We start from the raw sequence: 24,859 nt of genomic DNA on the forward strand, positions 1-24,859 counted from the left end.
CATAGCAGAGAGCTGGCCTGGAAGAGGGGCAACCGGGACAGAATCCGGCTCCCCAACCGGGACTAGAACCCGGTGTGCCGGCGCCGCAAGGTGGAGGATTAGCCTATTGAGCCACGGCGCCGGCTAAAAAAACTGTCTTTTAAAAAATAAAACCAACCTTTCCTTCAGGGGCAAGTGGGTGGATCAAGTTTCTAAGAAAAGGAAGTTTGGTGCTGATGCCATCTTCAAGGCTGAGCTGAGCAAGTATCTCACCCAGGAGCTGGCTGAAGATGGCTACTGTGGAGTTGAGGTCTGAATTCCACCAACCAGGACAAAAAAATCATTATTTTAGCCACGAGGACACAGAATATCCTTGGTGAGAAGGACTGGGCGAATCTGGGGATGGACTGCCATTGTTCAAAAGAAGTTTGGCTTCCCAGAGGGCAGCGTGGAAATTTAGGCTGAAAAAGTGGCCACGAGGGGTCTGTGTACTATTGCCCAGCCAGTCTCTGTGTTATAAACTCTTCGGAGGGTTCGCTCTACCTAGGGACTGCTATGCCGCGTTGCTGTTCATCATGGAGAGTGGAGCTAAGGGCTGCGAGGTAGTGGTGTCTGGGAAGCTGCGATGACAGAGGGCTAAGTCCATGAAGTTTGTGCACAGCCTGATGATCCACACTGGGGACCCTGTTCACTACTATGTTGACACCATGGTGCGCTATGTGCTGCACAGACAAGGTCTGCTGGGCAGCAAGGTGAAGATCATGCTGCCCTGGGACCCAAGTGGTAAGATTCACCCCAGGAAGCCCCTGCCTGACCATGTGAGCATTGTGGACCCAAGAATGAGATCCTGCCCACCAACCCCATCTCAGAGCAGAAGGGTGGGAAGCCAGAGCTGCCTGCCATGCCCCAGCCAGTCCCCACAGCATAACAGGGTCTCCGTGGCAGCTGTATGGACTCTGAATGTTACTTTGTAAAGATTCTTAATAAAATCTTATACAATGATAAAGAAAATAAATAAAACCAAATGAAAAGGAATTTAACTGATTAACCACAAGTCTGTTCCTATTATAGCATGAGACAGTTTCAGAGTTACAGATTCTTCAGTAGAAAGTTAAACTTGCCAGTGGAAATACTCAAAGTGCATAATTTAACATTTCTTTTGCACTGAGCAATGAGAATCTTTTTTTTTAGATTTATTTATTTATTCGAATGGCAGAGATACAGAGAGGGAGGGAGAGACAGATACACACACACACACACACACACACACATATATATATATATATATATAGAAAGAGAGAGAGAGAGAGAGAGAATCTTTATCTACTGCTTCACTCCCCACATGGCCACACAGCTGGGTCTGGCCAGGCTGAAGCTAGAAGCCTAGAGCTTCCTCCTGGTCTCCCACATGAGTAACAGGGGCCCAAGCACATGGGCCATCTCCTGTTGCCTTTTTCAGGCCATCAGCAGGGAACTAGATAGGAAGTAGAGCAGCTAGGGACACAAATCGGAGCCCACAATGGATGCGGCCCTACCCACCATGCTACAATGCTGGTCCCATAATGAGGAACTTACATTCATATTGTTTCTTTATTCTGTAGATATGTTAACTTTATAAAATAGGTCTGACATTCCAACAAATATTTTAACTTTTGTACACCTTATCTGATAACAAATGGACTAAGAATCTGTTGCTGATTAAAAATTTTGGATTAAAATTATAGCATGAAAGAATACCCACTCACTAACTATCATGTTATTTTTTAACTGCCTGTAAATATGCATCAGTCACCCATCTTTTTTCCATGGGTGTACACTTTAAAGTGAGTTTTTTAAAAAAAGAAATAAATAATGTGAATCATGAACTCAAATACATTTAATGCAATCTGAATATAAAATTTTTTAGGAACTTTGTTATTGCTTTTTTTTTCTTTTTTATGCATTTTGTTTTTAATCACAATTTGTTTCTATAGCATTTCTTTGTAACTGGACCTCATAGAGAATTTTGAAATATGTATTTTATTTTACATAGAAAGAATAACTTTCACTCTTAAGTGGCATTGGATTACACATATTACAATAAGTAGTTTGGAGGGGAAAATGGAGCTAACTCTGGTGAACAATACATAAGCAGAACAGTTGCTACATATCCCAGTGACTAGTGAGCAGTTTGCTGTCTAATCAGACTGCAGTATTATAGAAAACTCTTCTTCAGATCCTGTGTTCTATAAAGTAAAGTGGCATTTCACAATCAAAATTTTCTACTGTGTGTTGATGCTAAATGCTGATTCTCAGAGGAAATTATCTTCTCTAATTTCTTATTTTTCCAAAATGTATCAATCCAATGGAAGAATAGAGGTAGAAAATATTTCACTTGTTCCAAGACAATCATGAAACAATTCATAACAGTGATGGTATTTCAGTTTGTCCTGAAATGATTCATAACAGTTTCAGACAGAGATTGTGAGAAAAATGATATATGAAGGGAAGAACATTTACATTGGAAAAGTAACTAGATAAAATATAGGATACTCAGTTAAATCATTGTCTCAGAAAAACAACAAATAATATATTTTGGAATAAACACATCCAAGATATTGCATAAGACAATTATGCAACAAAACTAACAAAAATTATTTGTCATTCATGTGGAATTCAAAACCAACTGTATTTTCAAATTGACAGATTTTGTTTACTAAATCTGACAACACTGTTTGTGAGACATAATTAAATCTGAAGTGGTTTAGTTTCACTGGGAGATAAACATGGAATGGTAGGTAAGAATCTATATTTGAAAGGCCCTGTATATCAAGTGAGGGATTTTTAATACAACTAAAATATCAATGATATTGTTTCTCTGGTAGAAACAGAAGCAAAAGAATGAAGGGGCACACCCAGAAGAAAGGTATATTTCCAGTCCTTCAGGTTTTGGTTTGGAAACTTAGTAATTATTACCACCAACTTAACACCTGATGATCTTTATTTATTAAATGGTAGACATATGAATGCTTCAGACAACTCCAAAGTATGTATGAAATCAATCACTTGTCCTTTCAAGATCAGTGTCAGGCGCATTGATATACAGCATGCCTAGCCTTCCACTCTAGGCATTGATATCTAATTTGTAAATTAAATGCACTCCAAATGTACTTCCTTTCTTTCTAGTCATTTCACATTACTATCACCTACACTAATGAGCAGATGGGAAGATAAATAAAACAGAACAAGTCACTCCATTTCAGTAAACTTACTAACTTGTAATGCCAGACACCTTATTAGACTCAGGAAATTCAAGACTGAATAGGGAAGTCCCTGAATTAAAGGACTTAATTGTTCAGTGTGCGGCTCATAATTATCTCTTGGAAAAATAGTGAAAACGTTAATAATAAAGACTGTTAAGGTTTTCAAATAAATAAAGTTCAGGGTATTTCCTGGGGTGTTATATATCTCCTTGTTTAATCTAACTTTGATGAAAACAATGTTTTTCTTTCCTAATTAAATTGCAATTGAACCAAATAGTATAGAATTGACTTTTTAAGCAATATTTAAAAACCAGCATAAAATATGCTCTTAAGGTAAAGTATATATTTGAAAGGATACAGCACAGTTTTTAAAAATACATATTTTGGTCTGCCTAGTATATAGCACTTGAATAGGCACTATAAGTGATATATTTAATAATAGATCACATTACAAATTCTGGATAAGACAAAAGTGTGCAAAGGTGAGAAAGTAGGCAAATAATTTTAATGTTGAGGAAGTTGGAAATCGCTTGTTTTTTCAAGAATTCTGTGATAGGCACTGGTTCGAGTCCCGGCTGCTCCACTTCTGTTCTAGTTCCCTGTTAATGTGCCTGGGAAAGCAGTGGAGGATGGTCCAAGTCCTTGGGCCCCTACACTCAATTGGGAGACTCAGAAGAAGTATCTGGCTCCCCGTTTTGGATTGACCCAACTCCGGCCATTGCTGCCATTTGGGGAGTGAACCAGCGAATGGAAGCTCACTCTGTGTGTGTGTGTGTGTTTCAAATAAATAAAATAAATATTTTAAAGAAAGAATTCTTTGATAATTGTATGTTACAAAGGACACAAAACCTAGGCTTAAAACAGTACATACTTATTATGTCAGAGATTTCATGGGTGTGGAACCTGTGACTGACTCAGCTGGGTGGCTCGGCTCAGGGTCTTTCAGACAGCAGCCATTCCTTAAGCTGGGTCTGCATTCTCATCTGAAAGTCTCGGGGGGTGGAATGGTGGATCATTCACGTAGTTGTCTGGAAGCCTCAATAATTTGACACATGAGCTTCTTTATATGCTGCCTGAGGAGAAAGAGTGAGAGCTAACAAGAGAGTACACTGACGGCAGAAACAACAGTCTTTTAATATCGAATCCTATGCATGCACCCCATCACTTCTGCTATATGATGCTCATCACACAGCATAAATCCGAGTCAGTGGGGGATAGGACTACCAAAGGGAGACTTGTATAAGACCCCAGCTGAAGGCCATCTGAACACATGTATTCCACCCAATGTTATCTTGAAAGCCATGGCTTTAGTTACTTTTTATTCAAAAAAATTGTGAATCGGCAAGTCTAGAATCCAAAAGATAAGGATGGAGTCTGTTGTAAAAATATACATGAAATACATGAAATTTGTCCATCTTACACAAAGAAATAAAGAAAATTAAATAAATATTGCATCAAAAATGAATAGAAAATATGGACCTATAAATAGATTAAAAAATAAATCTAAGGCCTAGTCCATATTAATAAATTCACTGAATGAATCAGTAGACCCTATTTTTACCAGATAAGCTCACAGACTCTAGCAAGAGGTCACACACATTTTCTCCCAGTTTTCACCTCATCAGAACTGTGAATGGTATCCCTGCACCTAGACAATATGCATATTCTTCCTGATTTTGTCTATATTTTCCATTGGCTTTTGTTTCAATGATTTGCACAATGTCTAAAACTTTATCTTTGGACCCCAGAGCAGCCTTTGAAAGTTCACATTTCCTTTTATTTACTTTTGAGAGCCTGGGAGCATTTTTGGAGACTCCTCAGAGCTTTGAAAGCAATGACTTTTTCTCCCCAGAGGAAATTCGAACAGTTCACAAGAGCTGGTGAAATAGCTCAATTCTTCTTTCTTTCAGAAGATGAAACCAAAGATGAAAGCGTGTGATTTTCCTAACTCGCATTTCAGTGAGGACTCCCTCACCACCTAAAGATCAATCCTATGGAAAAGAGAAAGTTCTTCAACAGGAAGATGACTTCGCAATAAAGAGTAAGGAAATGCATAGGAGAATAAGTATAAGTATAAGTATAAGAGATGGAGACATGCCCATGATAGGATAAATCAATTCTCTAGGGGTAAAAAAAAGGTAAAGGATCCAGCAGCTGATAAAATTCAGTAAAATGCAAAAGAATCAGCTCATAACTGCAGATTTAACTTTAATCTTCCCTGAGTGTGACATATGTTAAGCAAAGGAGTCCTTCTATTTTCCAATTTTCAGAGATCTTTGATGAGCAAATCTAAGCTAAACTAATGACTTTACCAGGATTCCATATTGAAGTATAACTACATAGTGAAGCAGGCATAAGCAGTGAAAATTTAATTTATGTGTCAATTTGTTACACAACTACGGATTAGTTTAAGCGCAATTGTAGCGATATTTTTGTCTCTCTGGTGTATTGGGAGCTATATTCACAAGATCTAAATTCATGAATAAAACATCTCTGAATCTATTCCAGTGTCAGTGGGGGTAAGTGAAGCCAAAATTGTCTCTGGGACAAAAGATGAAATTGAAGTGATGACACCTTCACCTTGGACTACAGCATCACATACAATAGGGCCTGGAAAACAAAACAAAACTCTCCATTGAGATCATTTTTCAAATGTCACACTAGCTACTCATAAGCCCAGGAACATGGATCGAGTCGCCAACTCATGTTCTCTCTACATATACAGCTCAGTATATGTGGCATTTCTTATATAGCTAATACACACACACACACTTTTCAAACACACTGATTTGTTAGCAGCACACTAAAAAAAAAACAATCATCAGGACTGAATTTTTGGAATTTCAAATAAGATTCAGTGAAATTATAATTTAAAAAGAATATAAAAAAACAGTATTCTGAAAATTGAGGTTGTTAAGTTAATTGTGATTTAATATAACAAGTGAATATTTTTTCAAGTCTTTCTTTTCTTGATTGATTCAATCACAAACACATATCTTACTTTTAATTTAGTTTTATTTGGTTTAATGAAAAAATTATGTCTTGTAAATGTATTAACCAAAGAGCTTATTTTGCTAAACTAAGCAAACTGTAATATTTTTAATGTTCACATTGGTATTTACATAAGGAGCAGGCATTTGATCTAGTGGTTAAAATGCCCACATCCAGCAGCAGAGTCCCTGGATTCAATCCCAGCTCCCTGCTAATGCAGATACTGGGAAGCCATGTTGCTAGCTAAAGTGATTACATTCTTGTCACTCACGTGGGAGAACTAGATTTAGTTTCCAGTTCCCAACTTTGGCCTTGTCCCAGTCCCAGCTGCTGCAAACTTTTGGGCAGTGAAACAGTGGTAGCTCACTTGCTATCTCACTCTTTCTATTTCTCTCTCACTTTCTCAATAAAAAAAAAATACATAGCCAATTAGTCAAAAAGTAGAGATTTAACAAATTAACTATCTTGATATCTAAACATCAATTAAAATCCCATTTAGCTTGTATCTTCTCAGATATCTCTGTGGCAGCAATCCCCAAAAGCATATGTGGAAATCCTAAACCCAGACTTCCAATAAATAAGTCCTTATTTGAAAATAGAATCTTAGCATATGCCATCAAGTTAAAATGGGGTCATTCATGACTTTGGTGGTTCTAATCCAATGACTGGTGTCTTCATACGGGGAAGGAGATTTGTAGACAGATGCTACTCCCCCAAAGCCCAGGAATTTGTGAAGAGAGTTAAAATCATCACCTAAAACTAATTCTGACTTCATTTTAAACAAGCAAGTCAGTGACCAATTTTCAGCACCAACCTGCCTGTGGCAATAACTTCACTCCAGAACAAATGAAAAGTCAAGTAACCAAAAGATGAACTACCTTTAGTTATTGAACACAGCACCAACTGCAAAATAGCTAACCAACTACAGAATTCATTAATACTCAGAGCTCGTCAAACAGCAAGCAACAAAAATTTAAGGTGTCCCTGTGAACTAAAATTTTGAAAGTCCAATTCAAAGATAAATTAAATCCTTAAGTAGTTGTTTGTAAAATGTATATAAGTTGGATGAATGAGATGGGGCACCCAAAGTGAGGAGTTGTTTTGAGAATGCTTAATTCAATTTTATTTTTTTCCTGACAGTAAATAAATAGCATGGCTAACTGTCTGTCTCATCTATTGTATTTTTTGACAATGAAGCAGGGCCATTCACATATATCATTTCTACTCACTCCAATGAACAAGGCTTCATGAGAGAAAAAGGAAAATGTTACAGAGTAATTAAAATAATGGAAAAGAAAAGAAAATCCTATTTTACCCCTTTGAAAAAATTACTTGAGCTACGAACAGATTATTTCTACTGAGTCTGACCTTCAAAATGGGTTCTGTGCAAATACCAATAAATATAGTCCTATAAGTTTGTGGATTTTAGCCTTGAGGTTATTACTGTCTCAGAAAAAGGCTAAAGAAAGGTCATTTTGAGCAGCTTCATGTTATATTTTACTTTAACAAGGTGATAATGAATGTAACTGAAGAACTACCACTAAAATGAAAAGATTATGAGGAATTCAAAATTACCCTGAGCCCGTTCTCGTATTTTCTTGGTACTTTAGCCTGCAAGATAAATAAACGAAGCATCACAAACCTATCCTACTTAAGGGTAACAGCGAAACATGCAGTTGCAATGTGGGGATATGGATCCCCACTACAGGACATCTGTAAGATGTCCAATTACACTTTAATTTCAATTAAACAAAACTTTTTTAAAGATTTTTTTTATTTGAAAGTCAGAGTTACAGAAAGAGAGACAGAGAGATTTTCCATCTTCTTGCTCACTCCCAAAATGGCCACACTTGCCAGGGTTAGGTCAGGCCAAGCATAGGTAAAGGGGCCCAAATACTTAGGCCACTTTCTGCTGCCTTCCCTGGCACATTGGCAGGGAGCTGGATTGGAAGTGGAGCAGCACTGACTTGAACTGGCAACCATTGGAATGCCATTTTCACAGGCAGAAATTCATCCACTACATGACAGCACAGGCACCAAAAAACCTTTTGTGTTTAGCATAAACACATCCCAAATACTGCGTGCTACATACAACTACAACAACAATAATAATAAATTGTTTTTACCTAAATTTATCATTCAACTGGTGGTGTCTTGTATTTTAATTCTGGGTAATGCAAACCTATCTTCTCTCCATTTAAGTTTTTACAGTAGAGTATTCCAAGTATAAACCTACAATGAGAAAGTGAGTGTGCCAGCTGGGGGTGGTAGGTGGTGACGTCAGGAGAGAAAGAAAGCTAAATAAAATTCCGCCTGCAAGAAAGTAGATGGGATCATTTTGCAAATCAAAACATAAAAAGTTGGCAACCTAGAGTAACTGATACAGTGTGCAAGTGAAGGAGGCAGCTGGCCCACCTGGCGCGCCCTGGAAGTTCTGTGCTGAAGAGTCTGGAAGGAATTAGGAGCAAGTCTGAACCCTGGAGAGCTGATCTCCTACAGTCAGCACCACACGTGGAACTGCAGACGGTTAAGCTTTTACATCTCCTGGCACTATCTCTCTCTCACAAACACACACACACACACAACAACAACAACAACAACAACAAAGAGCCCTATCCAAAATAAATTAAAAGAACTCTTAGGGAGAATTAAGGCAAGTATGAAGGAGAGGTTTTACTCCCCTTGGAATACATCTCTCAAAATTTCACCCTAAGGCTAGGCTTGCAAGTCAGCGACACTCTCAGAGATCCAATCCAAATTTCCTCCCTGGCATGTATCAAGACAAAACTGGATAGCCAGAATTATGAGAAAGAGAATTCTCATTACCAGAGCAGTAAGTCAGGTCCTGTGGAGTCAATGCTGGATGCGTATTTCTAAGTAGTAACTCAACAAAGAGGAATGAAGATTGCCCACAATTGCTTTCAAGGACAGAAAAGCGAGCAGGGATTCAAGATAGAGCTTAAATTGAGGGATGTGTGTGCCTCTGGCAGGAATAACTTCAATACTTTATCTCTTGAGAAATTAAAGTTTTGGGAAATGGGCCTGCAGGGACAAGGAATCCTAACACGCATTGTAGCTGATTTTTATTGTTTGGCCACTAAGATACAGGATTATTGCCTCATAAAAGAGCAAGAGCCCTTGACCACTTAAGGGAAATTCTGAAGTGAGCTTTTATATGATTAAGAACCTTTATCAAAAATATCCCAATTGGTTAGCTGAATCTTTCTGTGTGCTGTGTCCATAATTAACCAACACTAAAGAAAAACCCAGAGGCCCTTTACCATCTATCAGCAAGAATGCATTGTAATGAAACCAAGTCTTTTCTATCAGATTTTGCATAAATATTTGAAAATAAAGGATAGCAAAGAGAATAAAGATTGTCCTTACGAACTCCTTGGGTATCCCTTAGGTGAGATGTCACATAAATATCTTTTGCTCCGAAGACTATATGGCGCCACCATATGAGGCCACACTTAAAGCAACAGACTTTTCCCTGAGGGATACATAGCAAATTTCTGAAGAACTGAATATGCAAATGTGATATAGAGTTAGCTGCTCCTTTAGAAACCGTCCATGTGTAAAATTACACTGAGGGTTACAGAAAGGCTATGGAGGCTATGGATGGAAACTGGTGGCCAGCAGACCCAGTATGACATCATTATTGAAAACATTCTGAAATATCCAGTGAAGTGTACGCCTGAAGTCTTTGAGAAGAAAATCCACACTTATAAAAAGGAATAATGGCAATTTTTGTGAAAAACATAAAGATATGGCTGAGTTCCAGAGAACAGGTATTCTATGTGCTAAACAACCTTTTTTGATCCTGAGGTTGAAAAATTCATGGAAATTTCTTATTGTATAAATTCCTCGCTTTCTTAATTGAAGTTGCTGAGTTATTAACATACATGAGGTAGTGAAACTTTCCTGTCTAGAAGAGACCACTCATGCAAAAACTATGAAAGTAAATAATACTAGGAAACTAAGAAAGGAGTGTATTTCATCACTAGCATGAGGAAGATCCTGAAGTTTTTACTTGTTTGTCTATTTTGATTAAAAGGCCCAGGAAAGCAAAATATATTCTGACAAAATGAAGAAGTAGAAATCACATTAGGATTTGTCTTATTTATTATTTTCTCTATGAAAGGCAGATTTTGTACTCTATGTGGAACACTCTCTGGACATCAAAAGGTAAATAGTAGCTCATGTTTCAAAGATTTACAGCTGGATTGTCTAAACCATTGAACCAAACCCAGCATTCAAATGCCAGAGGCCAGTTAAGGACAATTGTGTTTGTTAAGGCCACAACAGGGTGTAGACTAGCTTTTCTATGTAAAGGGATGTGTTTGATTTCAAAAGTGTACCAATGCATATCATCCATAATATAAATTTTTCATTAACTCTTTTTAAAAGATTTATTTGTTTATTATTTGAAAGAGTTACACAGAGAGAGGAGAGGCAGAGAGAGAGAGAGAGAGAGAGAGAAAGAGAGATAGAGAGGTCTTCCATCCATTGGTTCACTCCCCAGTTGGCCACAAAGCCAAAAGCTGTGCTGATCCAAAGCCAGGAGCCTGGAGCTTCTTCCAGGTCTCCCACATGGGTGCAGGGGCCCAAGAACTTGGGCCATCTTCTACTGCTTTCCTAGGCCATAGCAGAGAGCTGGATTGGAAGTGTAGCAGCCGAGACTCGAACCTGCTCACATATGGGATGCTGGCACTGCAGGCGGCAGCTTTACCCACTATGCCACAGCGCCGGGCCCTCATTAACTTTTTAAAGATCTTTTATACCTATAGATTCCAAAAATCTTTAATAATTATACTAAATATAAATAAATATAAGCTTTATTTTTATTTTTATTTATTAAGAAGCAGAATGAGAAAGAGAGAGGGCTGTCTACCAACTGTTTAACCCTGCCAAATGCCCACAACAGCCGGTGCTGGGCCAGGGTTAAAGCTGGGAGCTGAGAACTCAGCCCAAGTTAATCATGATGATGGTGGGGACCCAACTACTTGCGCTGTCCCTGCACTTCTCAGGCTCCATGTTGGAAGTAAGCTGAAGTCGAAGTCAAAGCTGAAGATGAAGCACCGCAGTGTGAGATACAGGAATCTTAACCAGCATCCTAACCTCTTGGCCAAATGCCTGCCCCAAACTCATCTTTCAACTCTATTTTCTGTGAAAGTTCTTAAGTAACTCCACACTGCCTCTCCCCTAGAGGCCTCTTGCTGTCCCTCCCTTTAAGGGGCAGGGTCTACTTCCCTGCCTCAGGGAGACCTTGTGACTTCCGTAGTCCACAGAATGCGGGGAAAGTGCAGACCTTCTGCAATTTTGTAGCCCAGAGAACTCAGGGAAAGTTACAATGCGCCAGATTCAAGCTTTATTTCAGTGGAGTAATGTGCTTCCACTGTGTTGGAACTGTTACTGCCACGAGAACAAATCCAGGCTGGCCTGAAGAGGTGAGAGACTGCATGGAAGACATTCCAGTTATCTCAGCTGAGGCCATGCAGCCTGTCTGCAGTCAATGGATTCTGTACAATGTGAGAATCCAGCTAAGGTCAGTGGACCCACCTTTCCTTTTCCCCACCCACCGCTAACCACAGCTGCACACCTGAACCCTACTGACTCCGAAACAACTGCCCAGCTCACTTGCAGACCCAGGAACAATGAAAGATGCTTTTAACTTTAATCTGCTGAAATTTGATTGGTTTCACTCACAAGGATGACTAACTGAGACAAGAGAGCAAGGATAGATTTAGAGCCTGACAAATAGAATTGGGGCACCCTTCATTTTATTTACTTGTATGTAGCCAACTGTAAGGAACATGTTCCAAAGTCTGCCAAATATATAGAAAAGCTCAATGCAAAGTCAGCCCCAGGAACCAGGCAGACAGCGGAGAGCAGTTCAACTACAAAAAGTACTTCTTCAAACTAGTAGGTATTTACATCCTCCTGGTGGTTCTGTATTGGACAATGAAAGAGAAAGTAGGAAGTACAAAGGTGAACTGATTCAGGACTCAGGGTCATCTTAAGGCTCAGCTCTTTGTAGGAAAGGGGATTATTACAGCATAAGGGAAGTAAAAACAAAAGAGTTGGATTTTCTTTCAGTTCTAAAAATAAAATCCCCTACTATTATGCTTACATTTTTATATGTTTCTATCTTAATTTACAGATAAGGGAGAATATATGACTCCAACCTCCTTATTCTAATGTCTTAAAAATCTGTTCATCTTCAGTAATGTTGTGTATCTAAACAAGATTTCCTCATTCTTTCTATGAAAAGCTGCTTATCAGAGAGGTTAAAAAAGAAAAAAAAGGAAAAAGCAAGAGAGGAAACTCATTTACAGTGTTACCTGTTTCTCTAGGGGTTTGCCTCTTAAGAAAACAGCACAATTAAGCACTCAGTGACATCAATCGGCGAGCAAAGGGCAGACATCTGATGTTTTCTTGAGAAATGGAAATTTGCAGCCCATGACCCACTTTAATGGCGTGCAGGTCTTGATGCAAGGCACAGAAGGCATCCAAAGGTCGCCCCCTGGTGGATAAGAAGCAGGACTGGTTGTCTTGTGCGGAGGCTGGGAAATCCACAAACCCTGAAGCCCTGGGTTCCTCACTGATCTTTAGAAGTGCTTTATTTCTGACAGTGTTTCCTGAATCCACCTCAACACCGTAACTCACCATTCAGTGGCATTGTTACTCTCAGAAGAAAATAGTACCGTGAAAGGTTAAGAGTAAGAGTTAAGAATCCAGTGATATTCAGCCCTGGTAGAACTCCCCTGGAAACAAAGGCAGGGCCTCTCCTCTGTACCAGAAGACTGACTTGCTTCTTGGAAATGACTGAAAGGTTCTGGCCATTGTTGTTCTTCCTGGACGAACAAGAACACAAGTATTTTGTGTCTCTTGTTCCTTAGCCAATTATGGATGTTTTTTACATTACTTCAGACTCACTTGTCTTTTCCTCCCTAAAATGTCTCAGTGTGTGTTACCTGCTCATCACAGCTCTCACTCTAACCAGCTTACACCCTCTTATTCTTGTTAACTCCTTCCTTTCTGCCTGCCTCCCTCTCTCGCTTTTTTCTTTCTTCCTTCTTCCCTTCCTTTTTTTTTTTTTTTGATCCTTGCTCCCTCCTTTCCTTTTTCTTTCCTCTACTTTCTCTTCTTTTGACTGAATAGATTCGATGGGAAAAGGCTGAAATTTGTAGTCCCAGGTAGAGAAGACACCCAACGTGGAAGAATTCAGAATTGTCCTAGAAATTCTAAAATTGACAGAGAATTCTATGAGTTTCCTGTTGCCCCATCATGAGTTACCAGCTATTTCAATGAACTCAGATTTATGTTTTTTTTTTTTTTAATTTTGGATCTGTTGAGTAGTCTTTTCCCTGTCTTTTTTAAAGTTTTATTTAGTCATTTGAGAGGTAGAGTTACAGAGAGAAAGAAAGGTCTTTCATTCTCTGGTTCACCTCCCAAATGGCTGTAACAGCCAGAGCTGAGCCAATCTGAAGCTAGGATCCAGGAGCCAGGAGCTTCTTCTAGGTTTCCCATGCAGGTGCAGGAGCCCACATATTTGGGCCATCTTCCACTGCTTTACCAAGCCATAGTGCAGAGCTGGATCAGAAGAGGAGCAGCCAGGTCTTGAACCTGCACCCATTTAGGATGCCAGAGCTACAGGCCCCAGGAACTCAGATTTTTTAACTTTAGAGTTTTGGAGCTCAGAAACCTGAAACTGCATTTTATTGGACTAAAATTAAAGTGTGCAAAGGAGGGCTGTAGGGGAGATGCTGTCTCCTCTCCTTTGCAGCTTCTAGAAGCCTCTGGCCCCTTCCTCCATCTTCAGATCCACTTGTGTGGCTGTGCTTCCCTCTGCTTGGCTTGCATAGCCTTCTCTGACTTTGACCTTCTCTTCTCCCACTTCTAGAGACCCTTACACTTCATGACTGACTGTGCTGGGACCACATAGATAATTCGAGAGAACGTCTTCATCACACAATCCTCAGCTTCATCACATCTTCAAAATTTTATCTGCCATATCAGGCCACAAGTTGGCAAGTTTCAACAAGTAGGATGCAGACCTCTATTGGATCCATTGTTCGGTCTATCACAAAGGAAAATAACCAAAAAAATTAGTGTTTTGAAAGTTTTTTTTGAGCATGAACTGTGCACAAGCTAATACTTAAGTACTTTCCCATGTACTATTCAGATTGAATTGATTAATCATACAAGGGAATAACATGGTTTTTCTCCCTTTAATAGAAAATTAAATGTTATTATCATAGTTTCGGCAGAACTAAAATTCTTATAAGAGTACCTCTTAGTTATGTAGAATTCTCAATTAAAATTGAATCATTCAAATATGTTCATTTTAGGAATAATTTTGAAATCCTACAATATGTTCAGCTATTTTCATAGTTATTTATATAGAGAGAAATTAACCAAAGGCTTCATAAACAAAAGCACAGCTATCTTAAATATCAACTCCAGATGAATAAGTTATCTGTGACTGGTACGAAAAAGCAAGGCATCCATATGAACAATACTTTTGACTTCCTGTGGATAAATTGGTATAAAATGTCATGAATTTTAGCCTTTGGATAATAGCAACTCTGTAAGTCACATAAGGTCAGCCTCTTGTTACCTTTTAAGAACATAGTTATTAATCAGTACACCAAAAGAAGAAAAGATGTTCTATAAAGCATTTATCCAGAAAAATTACCTTTATTTCATGGAAATGTGTAATATATTTTATATATTGACTCTTCAGCTTTCCTGACCCAGAAATTCTTGTATTCACAACATACAACAGCAAATTTTTTGAATGTTTTTCTATGCTGGTCACTGTATCAGAATTGGAAAGCAAGATAATAAAAGAATCGAGCTAAAGAAACATAGTGTTTCAGTAACTTTAATTGATTTTAAATGCAATAGCCCCATTAGGAAGACTTAGCTACCACAATAGAAGATATTGTCCCAAGGTGTGATTGTTTGTATCCCCCAAATTTATGTATTGAAATCATAAGCTCGAAGGTAATGGTATTAAAAGATGATGTCTTCAAAAAGTGGTTAGATGTTGAAAGTGCAGTCCTTCTGAAAGTGATCAGGCTGGTGCCGCAGCTCACTTGGCTAATCCTCCACCTGCAGCACCGGCACCCTGGGGTTTAGTCCTGGTTGGGGTGCCGGATTCTGTCCCAGTTGCTCCTCTTCCAGTCCAGCTCTCTGCTGTGGCCCGGGAGTGCAGTGGAGGATGGCCCAAGTGCTTGGACCCTGCACCCCATGGGAGACCAGGAGGAAGCACCTAGCTCCTTGCTTTGGATCGGTGCAGAGCGCTGGCTGTAGAGGCCATTTGGTGGGTGAACCAACGGAAAGGGAGACTTTTCTCTCTGTCTCTCCTTCTCTCTCTCTGTCTAACTCTGCCTGTCCGAAAAAAAAAAAAAGAAGAAAGTGATCAATAACCTTAGAAAAGAAGGAGCTTATTGTTCACTTTGGTCATGCAAAGATATAGCAAGAAGATGGAGTCCATGAACTGGGACATGGTTTCTCACCAGACAATAAATCTGCCCATGCCTGGATCTTGGATTTCCCCAGTCTCTAGACTTCTGTGAAATAAATTCCTATTGTTTGCAAGTCACTTCAAGCAGTTTGTCATAGTATCCCAGATAGACTAAGATACAGTCTGCTGGTACTGCTTATGTTTCAATCCTACTTCTGGGACATTTTCCCAATTGTCTAATCCTTCATCTCTGTATCCAGGTGTCATTTAAAAGGATAATTATTCGTGTGTTGGAGGAAAACATCTATATATGAGCAAGGCCAGAGACATGGAGCAGGAGAGTTGGCTCTGAGAAGTGTCATTGTGCATGGGGTCTGAAGATGGCCATATCCTCCAACAAGGCTGATGATGACCAGTATCTTCAAGTTACAGGATTTGAAAGCAAACTTGAGTCACATATTGGACTCAGTATAATCATATACTGGATTCTACACTGATGATAGATAAATTCATGAGGAATGCTTATTTTATCTTTAGCCAATTTTATCCTTTCCATTATAGGAAAAAGTCAATTTTTCATAATTCTTATTTCATCTGGCATTTTTTAAATCAGTTTACTGCTGGACATGTTTATGGTAAGGGAATCTCCTTACCTTCCATAAATCAAGAGTACAACTTGACACCTTAGATTAAAAAAATCTTGCAGTTTAATCCTTTATGGGCAATGTTACATGAATAACTTAATTATCCTGTCTTGATATGTAATACAAGTTTTTTGACAAGGATGTAAATGTTGACAAGAATAAATATTCTATAAAAACTATTATAAACAGGGATAACCAAAGTACCTAGAATTATATTTGTAGTAAAGAATCTGTTTAGTCGAGATTGACTCATTGCATGATAAATTTTAGACTATAAAATATTAAAATTTGCACTGCCTGAATATGTAAATTAGCAATCTCTTTCACCCCTGGGCACTTCCATCCATCCTTGGTAGCATCCTATGATGCCACCATCTGGCTGCTCCCATTTATGCAGTTTTCAGCAAGGATTTCATAGGAAAACTCAGTGAACTTGGCAAGATGCTAAACACAGGGAAGAACTTACTCCCATTCCTTAAGAAAAGCTTAGGGAGCCTTAAGATCCATCAGAGTTTTAGGGTATCAAATTAGGCAAGTTGACATTAAGAACTATGAATACAAGGAATGAATAAGAGAGAGTCAGGAAAGAGAAACAAAAGAATGAAGGAAATAATGCCCTAATTGGTGAGCTAAGGCATGCAAAGTAAGTAAGTTAAAGCAATACGGAAGAAAATAAGGCAATGTAAAATAAAATGCAGTAAGCTTTGTAGCAGTTTGTAATAAATGCCATGTTAGTAAAGATACTGCCTAACTTGGTCCAGAAGACACATTGGATAAATATTGAAACCTTTTAAGAGTAAAATTGTCAATCTGAACTGTTTGAGGTCAATTCCCTGTTTTCTTTTTCTGTCATTTGTTATGCACTCTCAACAATCAGTCCACCTTTTCTTACTTACAGGGCATCATTTTATTTAGTATCCTAGCATCTTCCATGGTAGTTATGTGATTCAATGGACATGCATGACCATCTTGCATGCTACTACACCATTTCAGAACGAACATATTAACAGTTCTGAACTTTAAGACATCCAAGAATGCTGGAAGCTTCTGGCAAAATATCTTTTTCTTTTCTTTTCTTTTCTTTTTTTCTTTTTTTTTTTTTTTTTTTTTTTGACAGGCAGAGTTAGTGAGACAGAGAGACAGAAAGGTCTTCCTTCCATTGGTTCACCCCCCCGAAATGGCTGCGCCGAACCTAAGCCAGGAGCCAGGTGCTTCTCCTGGTCTCCCATGAGGGTGCGGGCCCAAGCACTTGGGCCATCCTCCTCTGCTATCCCAGGCCACAGCAGAGAGTTGGACTGGAAAAGGAGCAACTGGGACAGAATCCGGTGCCCCGACTGGGACTAGAACCGGGGGTGCCGGGACGCAGGCGGAGAATTAGCCTAGTGAGCCACAGGGCAGGCCCTGGCAAAATATCTTGTCTCCCCTCACCTCTCATACAAAGAGTACTGAAGAAAGGTATGTTTCTTCTTCTACTGGAATCTGTCAGATCTTCTTTTAATCCATGGAAGGGCACCTGACCTGAGGAAAACCCTACCCATGAAATATGACAAATTTTAAAGTCAGAAAGAAATTGAACCATTGGCAATGACTAATCTATTAAATCCATCAACTGCACTTTTTCAGTATACCTTCTATATTCAATAATCTATTTTCTTCACAACAAGCATTTTTCAGTTGAGTTTTATATTGCAAATCTCCAAAAACATCAAATTAGTGTATGTTCTAATGTGACGATACACTAGCGAAATGAAAATCCACAGAAATGAAGTTAGTACATTTAATTATTAATGCAATATGACAAAAGTGTCCTTTTGATCAAAAAAGAATTTTAGGAATTACGAACAGGTTTCAAATAGGTACAATATGCCTTTTTCACTTGGTATTTTAAAAATTAGCAAAAATTGAATGGCATTGGACAGCATAAACATGACATTTGGCACTTCCCTTTCAAATCAAATAAATCATATATCTGTATCTGTTTCTAAGTTGTGAGACCATATGCTTACATGTCTTTTAATCAATAAAATAACACTGAAACTTCCGAAGTGAAGAAACAATCCTATATATTTTGATGTGGAGTGTTTTATAATGTTAGCCTAGAATATAATACATGTATCTTGACTTTGGGCTTTTGCAGTCTTTAAACATTTCAATGAAAAAGAGAAATCATTGTTCAATGTTTGTTTTGTAGATCACATTTCTGATACATAATTGATAACCATTTATAATAGCTTCAGTGTCACACAGATATGCAATTGACAATTGGGGAGAATAGTCAAGATTTCACAATTCTTTAGATGAAGTTTCATGTATTAGACGGCTCAGTTTCCTATATAGTTCTCAATTTTGATATGCATATTTATTCACATGGCTGTATGCTTGCCCTGGACAGAAGCTAATTAATGAGATCTATTTATAATTTTTCAATTATTAATTTTCTATTACCTGCTCTTTTTGGTTTGTATCTATTTAGAAAAGGCAGTGTTTATCATTTTCTCAAGGAGAAAGTAAAACCTATCTACTAGATTATTATTAACTTGTGGATTAATGCAAAAACAAAGCAAAAATAATAACTATGAAAATGCTATTCAACTCTCGGAGGCTGCATTACAACTTGTGAAATACTTTGTCTTTCCAGAGATATAATGAGGTTTTGTTTTTTATGTTGATAGAAAAATAACCAAACTATTTTTTGCCTGGACTGTCAAACTAAATAGCACATGGTGTGACTATTGGAGCCATTAAGTAAAAGTTAAGCCCAGAAATTCACCAATTTATAGGAAAATATTTGGAAAAACATGTCAGAATCATAGAGAGAATAGCTTTTATTTGGAAACTGGAACTTGCAGTATAACATTTTTGTCTCTTATGGTTATTACTCTCTGAATGGATGGACTGTAATAGAGAAGTTGAAAGAAGAAAAATGTGATTGGCTATCACTTTTCTTGCCTTGTATTAAAGAAACTGTACAGGTGAATGGAATTGTTGAAATTTAGCAAAAGTATGAAAATTTTCCATATACTATGATATAAGCATCATTCAAATGAGTTAAACTGGTAGCTTTTATTCCATCATTTCCCAAGCACACTGTAATGTTAACATTTTGTTCCTGCCTGCTGTTTGATTAACATGTCTTGTATCCAACTCTAGCTGAGGTTTTGGCAAAATTATTTGAACAACTACCTAGATAGCTATTAAATTTTAAGTCAACATTTCTGTAACTCTCGATTGAACTGTTTATTTGAAGATAACAAAACAAAAAAAGCTAAATGTTTTATGAAAGAAAATAGAGAACAAATTCTGTTATGGTTTAGACATTTTACTATTTCTTATTTACATAGTTTTTCATGTTTCAACACTTCTGAAATTGAGATACTTGTATTTAATAATGAGAAACACTCTAATTGGCATCTTACTATTATAATTGGCATCTTACTATTATATGAAATAGTCATGCAAATTATTAATGCCATCAAAGTTCAAATGGAATCCAGTAACTTTTTTATTTCAGTTTACACCTGGAATATTCAGAATTTTCCAAATTCAAGGTGAGTTTGCATTTTTATTTATAGATCTATTTACTTGATTGTTGAAATTCATATACGCCTTCCAAGTTCATCTGTCTAGGCTATTCAGCCTTTTCTTATCACAATTCTCAACACTTCTCACAATCTCAAGGCAAAATTCAGCTTCTTCCTCCTTCTAATATCTCTTCTTGATTATCCCAACCATCTTTGATCTTATTTGATGACTGCTCTATTCTAAACTACTCTATTCTGAACAATTACTTAAGTTGTCTCACATTGAATGTATGTGTGACTTCTCAAATAGATTTCAAGGTTGTTAATTTCAGACACATCTGTTCAGGGATTTTTACAATCTTTTCCCCCAATGATTGTTCGTTTTCACTTCTCAATAGTCCATTAAGACTTCTGTGGTACTGTTGTCACAGTGGACTAATTCATGTTATTTGAACTCTGCAGCTCAATGCCTTCAGGATTAGTTCACAGCGCTTCTCAGGCGGCAGTATCCTGTTCTAATTCACTTACCACAATCAATCATTTTGTAAGATCCCACTCAACGATTATAGATTAAAACTATCCTTCAGGGCTCTCTGTCAGAATTATTTCTTCTTCTGCACACACATAGTAACACCAACAATATTATTCAAGCTCAATCTGAGTTAGTTTGTTTTCCTTCCTGGGAGAATTGTAACAACACTTAGGGCTCAATTTTCACTTTACTTAATTTTGCTATTTTCAAAGAATCTCAGGAATAAACGATATTCTACTTTCTACAATGTTTCTGTTTCTGTGTGACCACTTTTAAGAAGTCTTTATTATTTATCACATCCACAGACTACAAGTGACAAGTTTTCTGTGTGCCACATGTCTACTTTAACATCATGTAATTTTAAAGTTGAGCATCAAAAATCAATTGTCTGATATTTTGCCAATTCTATGGATGCCATTGAGTTCCATTTTAAGTAGAAATTCGCATTAGAAATTATCTTAATACTTATGCTTTCTGAAATTGATCATCTATTATCTGATTCATTCTTTCTGAACTCAAGTAAGGAACAGAAAAATCATTAAACCTAGAAGGAAATGACTCCCAGAGGGCATTGACTGTTTCTCCAATAGTCCCTTAACAAGGGTTAAACCAACCCTCGTATTTTACAATCAATTTTGCTTAAGAAAGTCATGTTCTTTCTCCAATCCCAAGGATGAAATGTAACTGGTAAAAATGAAAGTATATAAGAAAATCCTGGCCAACTTAAAATAGAAAGTAGTTCATTGGAGATTCCAACTTCATTAAAAAATAGGCATGAGTTCCATTTACAATGATACTCATTGAATTCCTATTCTACTACTGGCCTTCTGACAGAAACCAACTATAGAGTCTAGACAAAAATACCAAAGGCAACTACTTGAAGTCACTGGGATATAAACAGAACAGGGAGAATCTGAGCAAAATTGACATAGAAAAATAGAAAATAACATCATACAAGCACTTCATTTTAAAATTTTAATCTACTGACAAGGCACAGTTAGTATTCCACTTGGTGGCTAAAACTCTGATAGAAAGCTCATAATCTTGGCCTAAGGAAAAAGAGGACAGACTTTATGCACACCACAACTTCTAGGATATGAAAAGAATATCCAAGAAAGAAGATACACATACAGAGGCGTAGATGAGATTCTGAGAATGAACTTCGCCTGAATTTCTGGTGCATTTCTAAACCACATAAATGCAAGTCAGCCAAGAATAACATAGTTGACCTGAAATTCGACCTGTTGCCAAAAGAGATTTTAATGTGAATCCAATTAAATAAACTGTCCCCCAAACAACAAAAATAACAATGAAAATAATAAAAACATGTTCTGGAGTAATATATCACAGAAATTTCATAACAATTTGCGTAATCCATAAATTCAGGACATTGTCCAAATATATGCAAGGTACACAGAATCCGTAAATTGTATACTTCCTCAAAGGAAAGGGCAATAAGTCAACAATTCCATAGTGTATTAACTGTTGAGTAAGCACACAAGACATGTTAAAGTAGTTAGTATAATCAGTTCAAAGAGACAAAGAAAATACCTTAGTAATAAATCAAAGGATTATAAATCTTAGCAGCAAACCAAAGATATTAAAAAGACTTAAAGGAAAATATTAGAAATAAAATAGTTAATAGTCTATGAAAATAATAAATTGTCTTGTATTGAAAAGAAAGAAAATTCAAGTAAACCAAGAAAACTAAGATCCCATCTTAAGAAGATGGAAAAAAAAGTAAACTCAAAATAAGTAGAAACTAGGAAATTATATAAAACAGAAGTCCATGAAATTGGAAACAAATTTTAGAGAACATTAACATTATATTTGATTCTTTGCAAAAATAAAATTTATAAAATTTATATATCATTATATAATTTATATATATATATGACAATTTATATATTGATTTTTAAAAGTGAAAAATTAAAAATTATAAATACCAGGGCCAGAGCTGTGGGATACTAGGTTAAGCCTATGCCTGCAGCCCCAGTATCCCATATGGGGACAAGTTTGAGTCCTGGCTACTCCACTTCCAGTCCAGCTCCCTGCTAATGCGTCTGGGAAAGCAACAGAAGATGGTCCAAGTACTTGGGCCCCTGCACCCATGTGGGATGCCCAGAACATCTGACTAGTGGCTTTAGTCTGGCCTTGCCCCAGTCATTGCAGCCATTTGGGGAGTGAACCTGTGTGGATAGAAGGTAACTCTCTTTCTCCATCTCTCTCTCTCTCTCTCTCTCTCTCTCTGTGTGTGTGTGTGTGTGTGTCTATCTCACTCCTTCCTCTGTATCTCTGCCTTTTAAATAAATAATCTTTAAACTAAAAAAGCAGTTACTGATACCACTGATGAAAATGGTGTAATTATTATAGACCCTACCAGTATCAAAAGGATTAGAAAATAATAACAGTATACTAATAAGTTCAACACCATTAATAAATGGATCAACTACTTGGAAAATAAAAATTATAGGAACAAAAAGATAAGACAAGCACAAAAAAAGCAAGAAGGGAAAAACAAAGCATATCCTGGCTCCTACCTTGGCTCCCTACTCAGAAAGTTCCATGACCCCAGGCACTGTGGCACACTCTATGTGATCCAGAGAGGTTCCTTTTTGCATTTAGGGCCTTAGTACCAGCAGTTGTTGATACACAAACCAAGAGGAACAGATCGCAGGAAGTCCCCTAATCCATCCCTAACCCAGGGTGCCGGGTGGCCTGCATGCGAGCTCCAGCATCGCCTTTGCATGCTGTGCGGGAACTGAACGCAGCCCTTCTGTATCCTGCAGCTCTGGACTGTGACTATTGTTTCTATATCAGCAACATCTCTGCTCACAGGGACTGGTAAAGGCTCTATCTGCATCCCATTGATACAGTCTTTTTTTTTTTTTTTTTTTTTTTTTTTTTGACAGGCAGAGTGGACAGTGAGAGAGACAGAGACAGAGAGAAAGGTCTTCCTTTTTGCCGTTGGTTCATCCTCCAATGGCCACCGCGGCCAGTGTGCCGCGCTGATCCGAAGCCAGGAGCCAGGCGCTTCTCCTGGTCTCCCATGCGGGTGCAGGGCCCAAGTACTTGGGCCATCCTCCACTGCACTCCCGGACCATAGCAGAGAGCTGGCCTGGAAGAGGGGCAACTGGGGCAGAACCCGGTGTGCTGGCACTGCAAGGCGGAGGATTAGCCTATTGAGCCACGGCGCTGGCTGATACAGTCTTGATTGTGCTAGTGCACCATCCCCAACATAACGAGGGTTCATCCTCTGGAATTTGGAAAGGTCCCCTTCACATCTTTTTATCCTGGGACTGAGGTGTTGCATGCTATAAGGCAAGGCATCACCAACACCCACCCAGCAGGACTTACGGAAGTCACCATCTCCATAACACAGTTCCAGAGACACAGTTATTTTTAAAATTTATTTGTTTATTTGAAAGAGTTACAGAGAGAAGAAGCAGAGACAGTGAGAGATAGGTCTTCCATCTGCTGGTTCGCACCCCAATTGACCACAGCAGCCTGAGCTGCACCAGTTGGAAGTTAGGAGCTTCTTCCAGGTCTCCCACACAGGTGCAGGGGCCCAAAGACTTGGTCCACCTTCCACTGCTTTCCCAGGACATAGCAGAGAGCTGGATTGGAAGTGGAGCAGCCGGGACTCTAACTGGTGTTCATATGCGATGCCAACACTACAGCCAGCGACTTTGCCCGCTATGCTACAGCATTGGCCCCAAAGAGCCACAGTTATTACTACTGGTAAAAAAAAAAGCCCTGGTATCAATCAAGTTTGCCTAGCTGGGCAAGAGGGCAGCTCCTTCAGTGTCTCATAGAACCAGGAATGTTGCTACTGCTATCACAAACCATTAGTTTGATTGATACCTAACTATTTAGGATCTGAAGACACTAACTTTGGGAAGTACATGTCAATTTCAAAGTCATATTATACCTCTATGAATTGCTTCAGACTACAAAATTGTGGTACTCATAGACAGGACTGATACTGGCTACAATTGAAGAAATCACTCAGAGGTTACACTTCTGGGCTCATCTAGAACCAAAGCAAAGCAACTACCCAACTGACAGTCTATAGTCCATCTAAACAAGAATATATTTTTCAGTTAAATTACTCCATAAAGCAGAAAAACCATAAGCACAGACATAAATGATGCAGGAAATTTGGAGAAGGGAGGAAGCATGACATCTCCAAAAGAACATAATAATCCTCCAGAAAAAGATCTTGATATGAAAGAAATCTATGACATGCCTGAGATCCAACCAGTTTAGATAATAGATACCAATTATAAGCATGAATGGGAACTCAGTGGTGTATTAATTATTTATTAACTTTAATTAACATTTATTAACCTTATAACATAGCAATGATAACTACCTCTATAGCAGATATATTTTATTCAGTTATGTATTATTGAGCCCTCAAAAATAGCTTAATTAATGTTTGCATTAATGATAAATTAAAGACTGAATGAGTG

At 38.0% G+C, this 24,859-nt stretch overlaps 1 long non-coding RNA gene and 1 pseudogene across 1 annotated transcript; both read left to right on the forward strand.

Moving 5' to 3' along the window:
- Nucleotides 1-554: 554 nt before the first annotated feature.
- On the forward strand, nt 555-907 carry LOC100341448 (small ribosomal subunit protein uS3 pseudogene; annotated as a pseudogene).
- Nucleotides 908-11,461: 10,554 nt separating this feature from the next.
- Nucleotides 11,462-15,084, forward strand: LOC127482984 (uncharacterized). The gene is made up of 2 exons (XR_011388328.2): nt 11,462-11,760; nt 14,119-15,084. It is a non-coding gene; the product is annotated as an uncharacterized LOC127482984 (long non-coding RNA).
- Nucleotides 15,085-24,859: the final 9,775 nt, after the last annotated feature.

This window comes from Oryctolagus cuniculus, chromosome 4 (assembly GCF_051225735.1).
Source record: "Oryctolagus cuniculus isolate XC-2025 breed Fujian yellow rabbit chromosome 4, ASM5122573v1, whole genome shotgun sequence".
Classification (NCBI taxonomy): Eukaryota; Metazoa; Chordata; class Mammalia; order Lagomorpha; family Leporidae; genus Oryctolagus; species Oryctolagus cuniculus.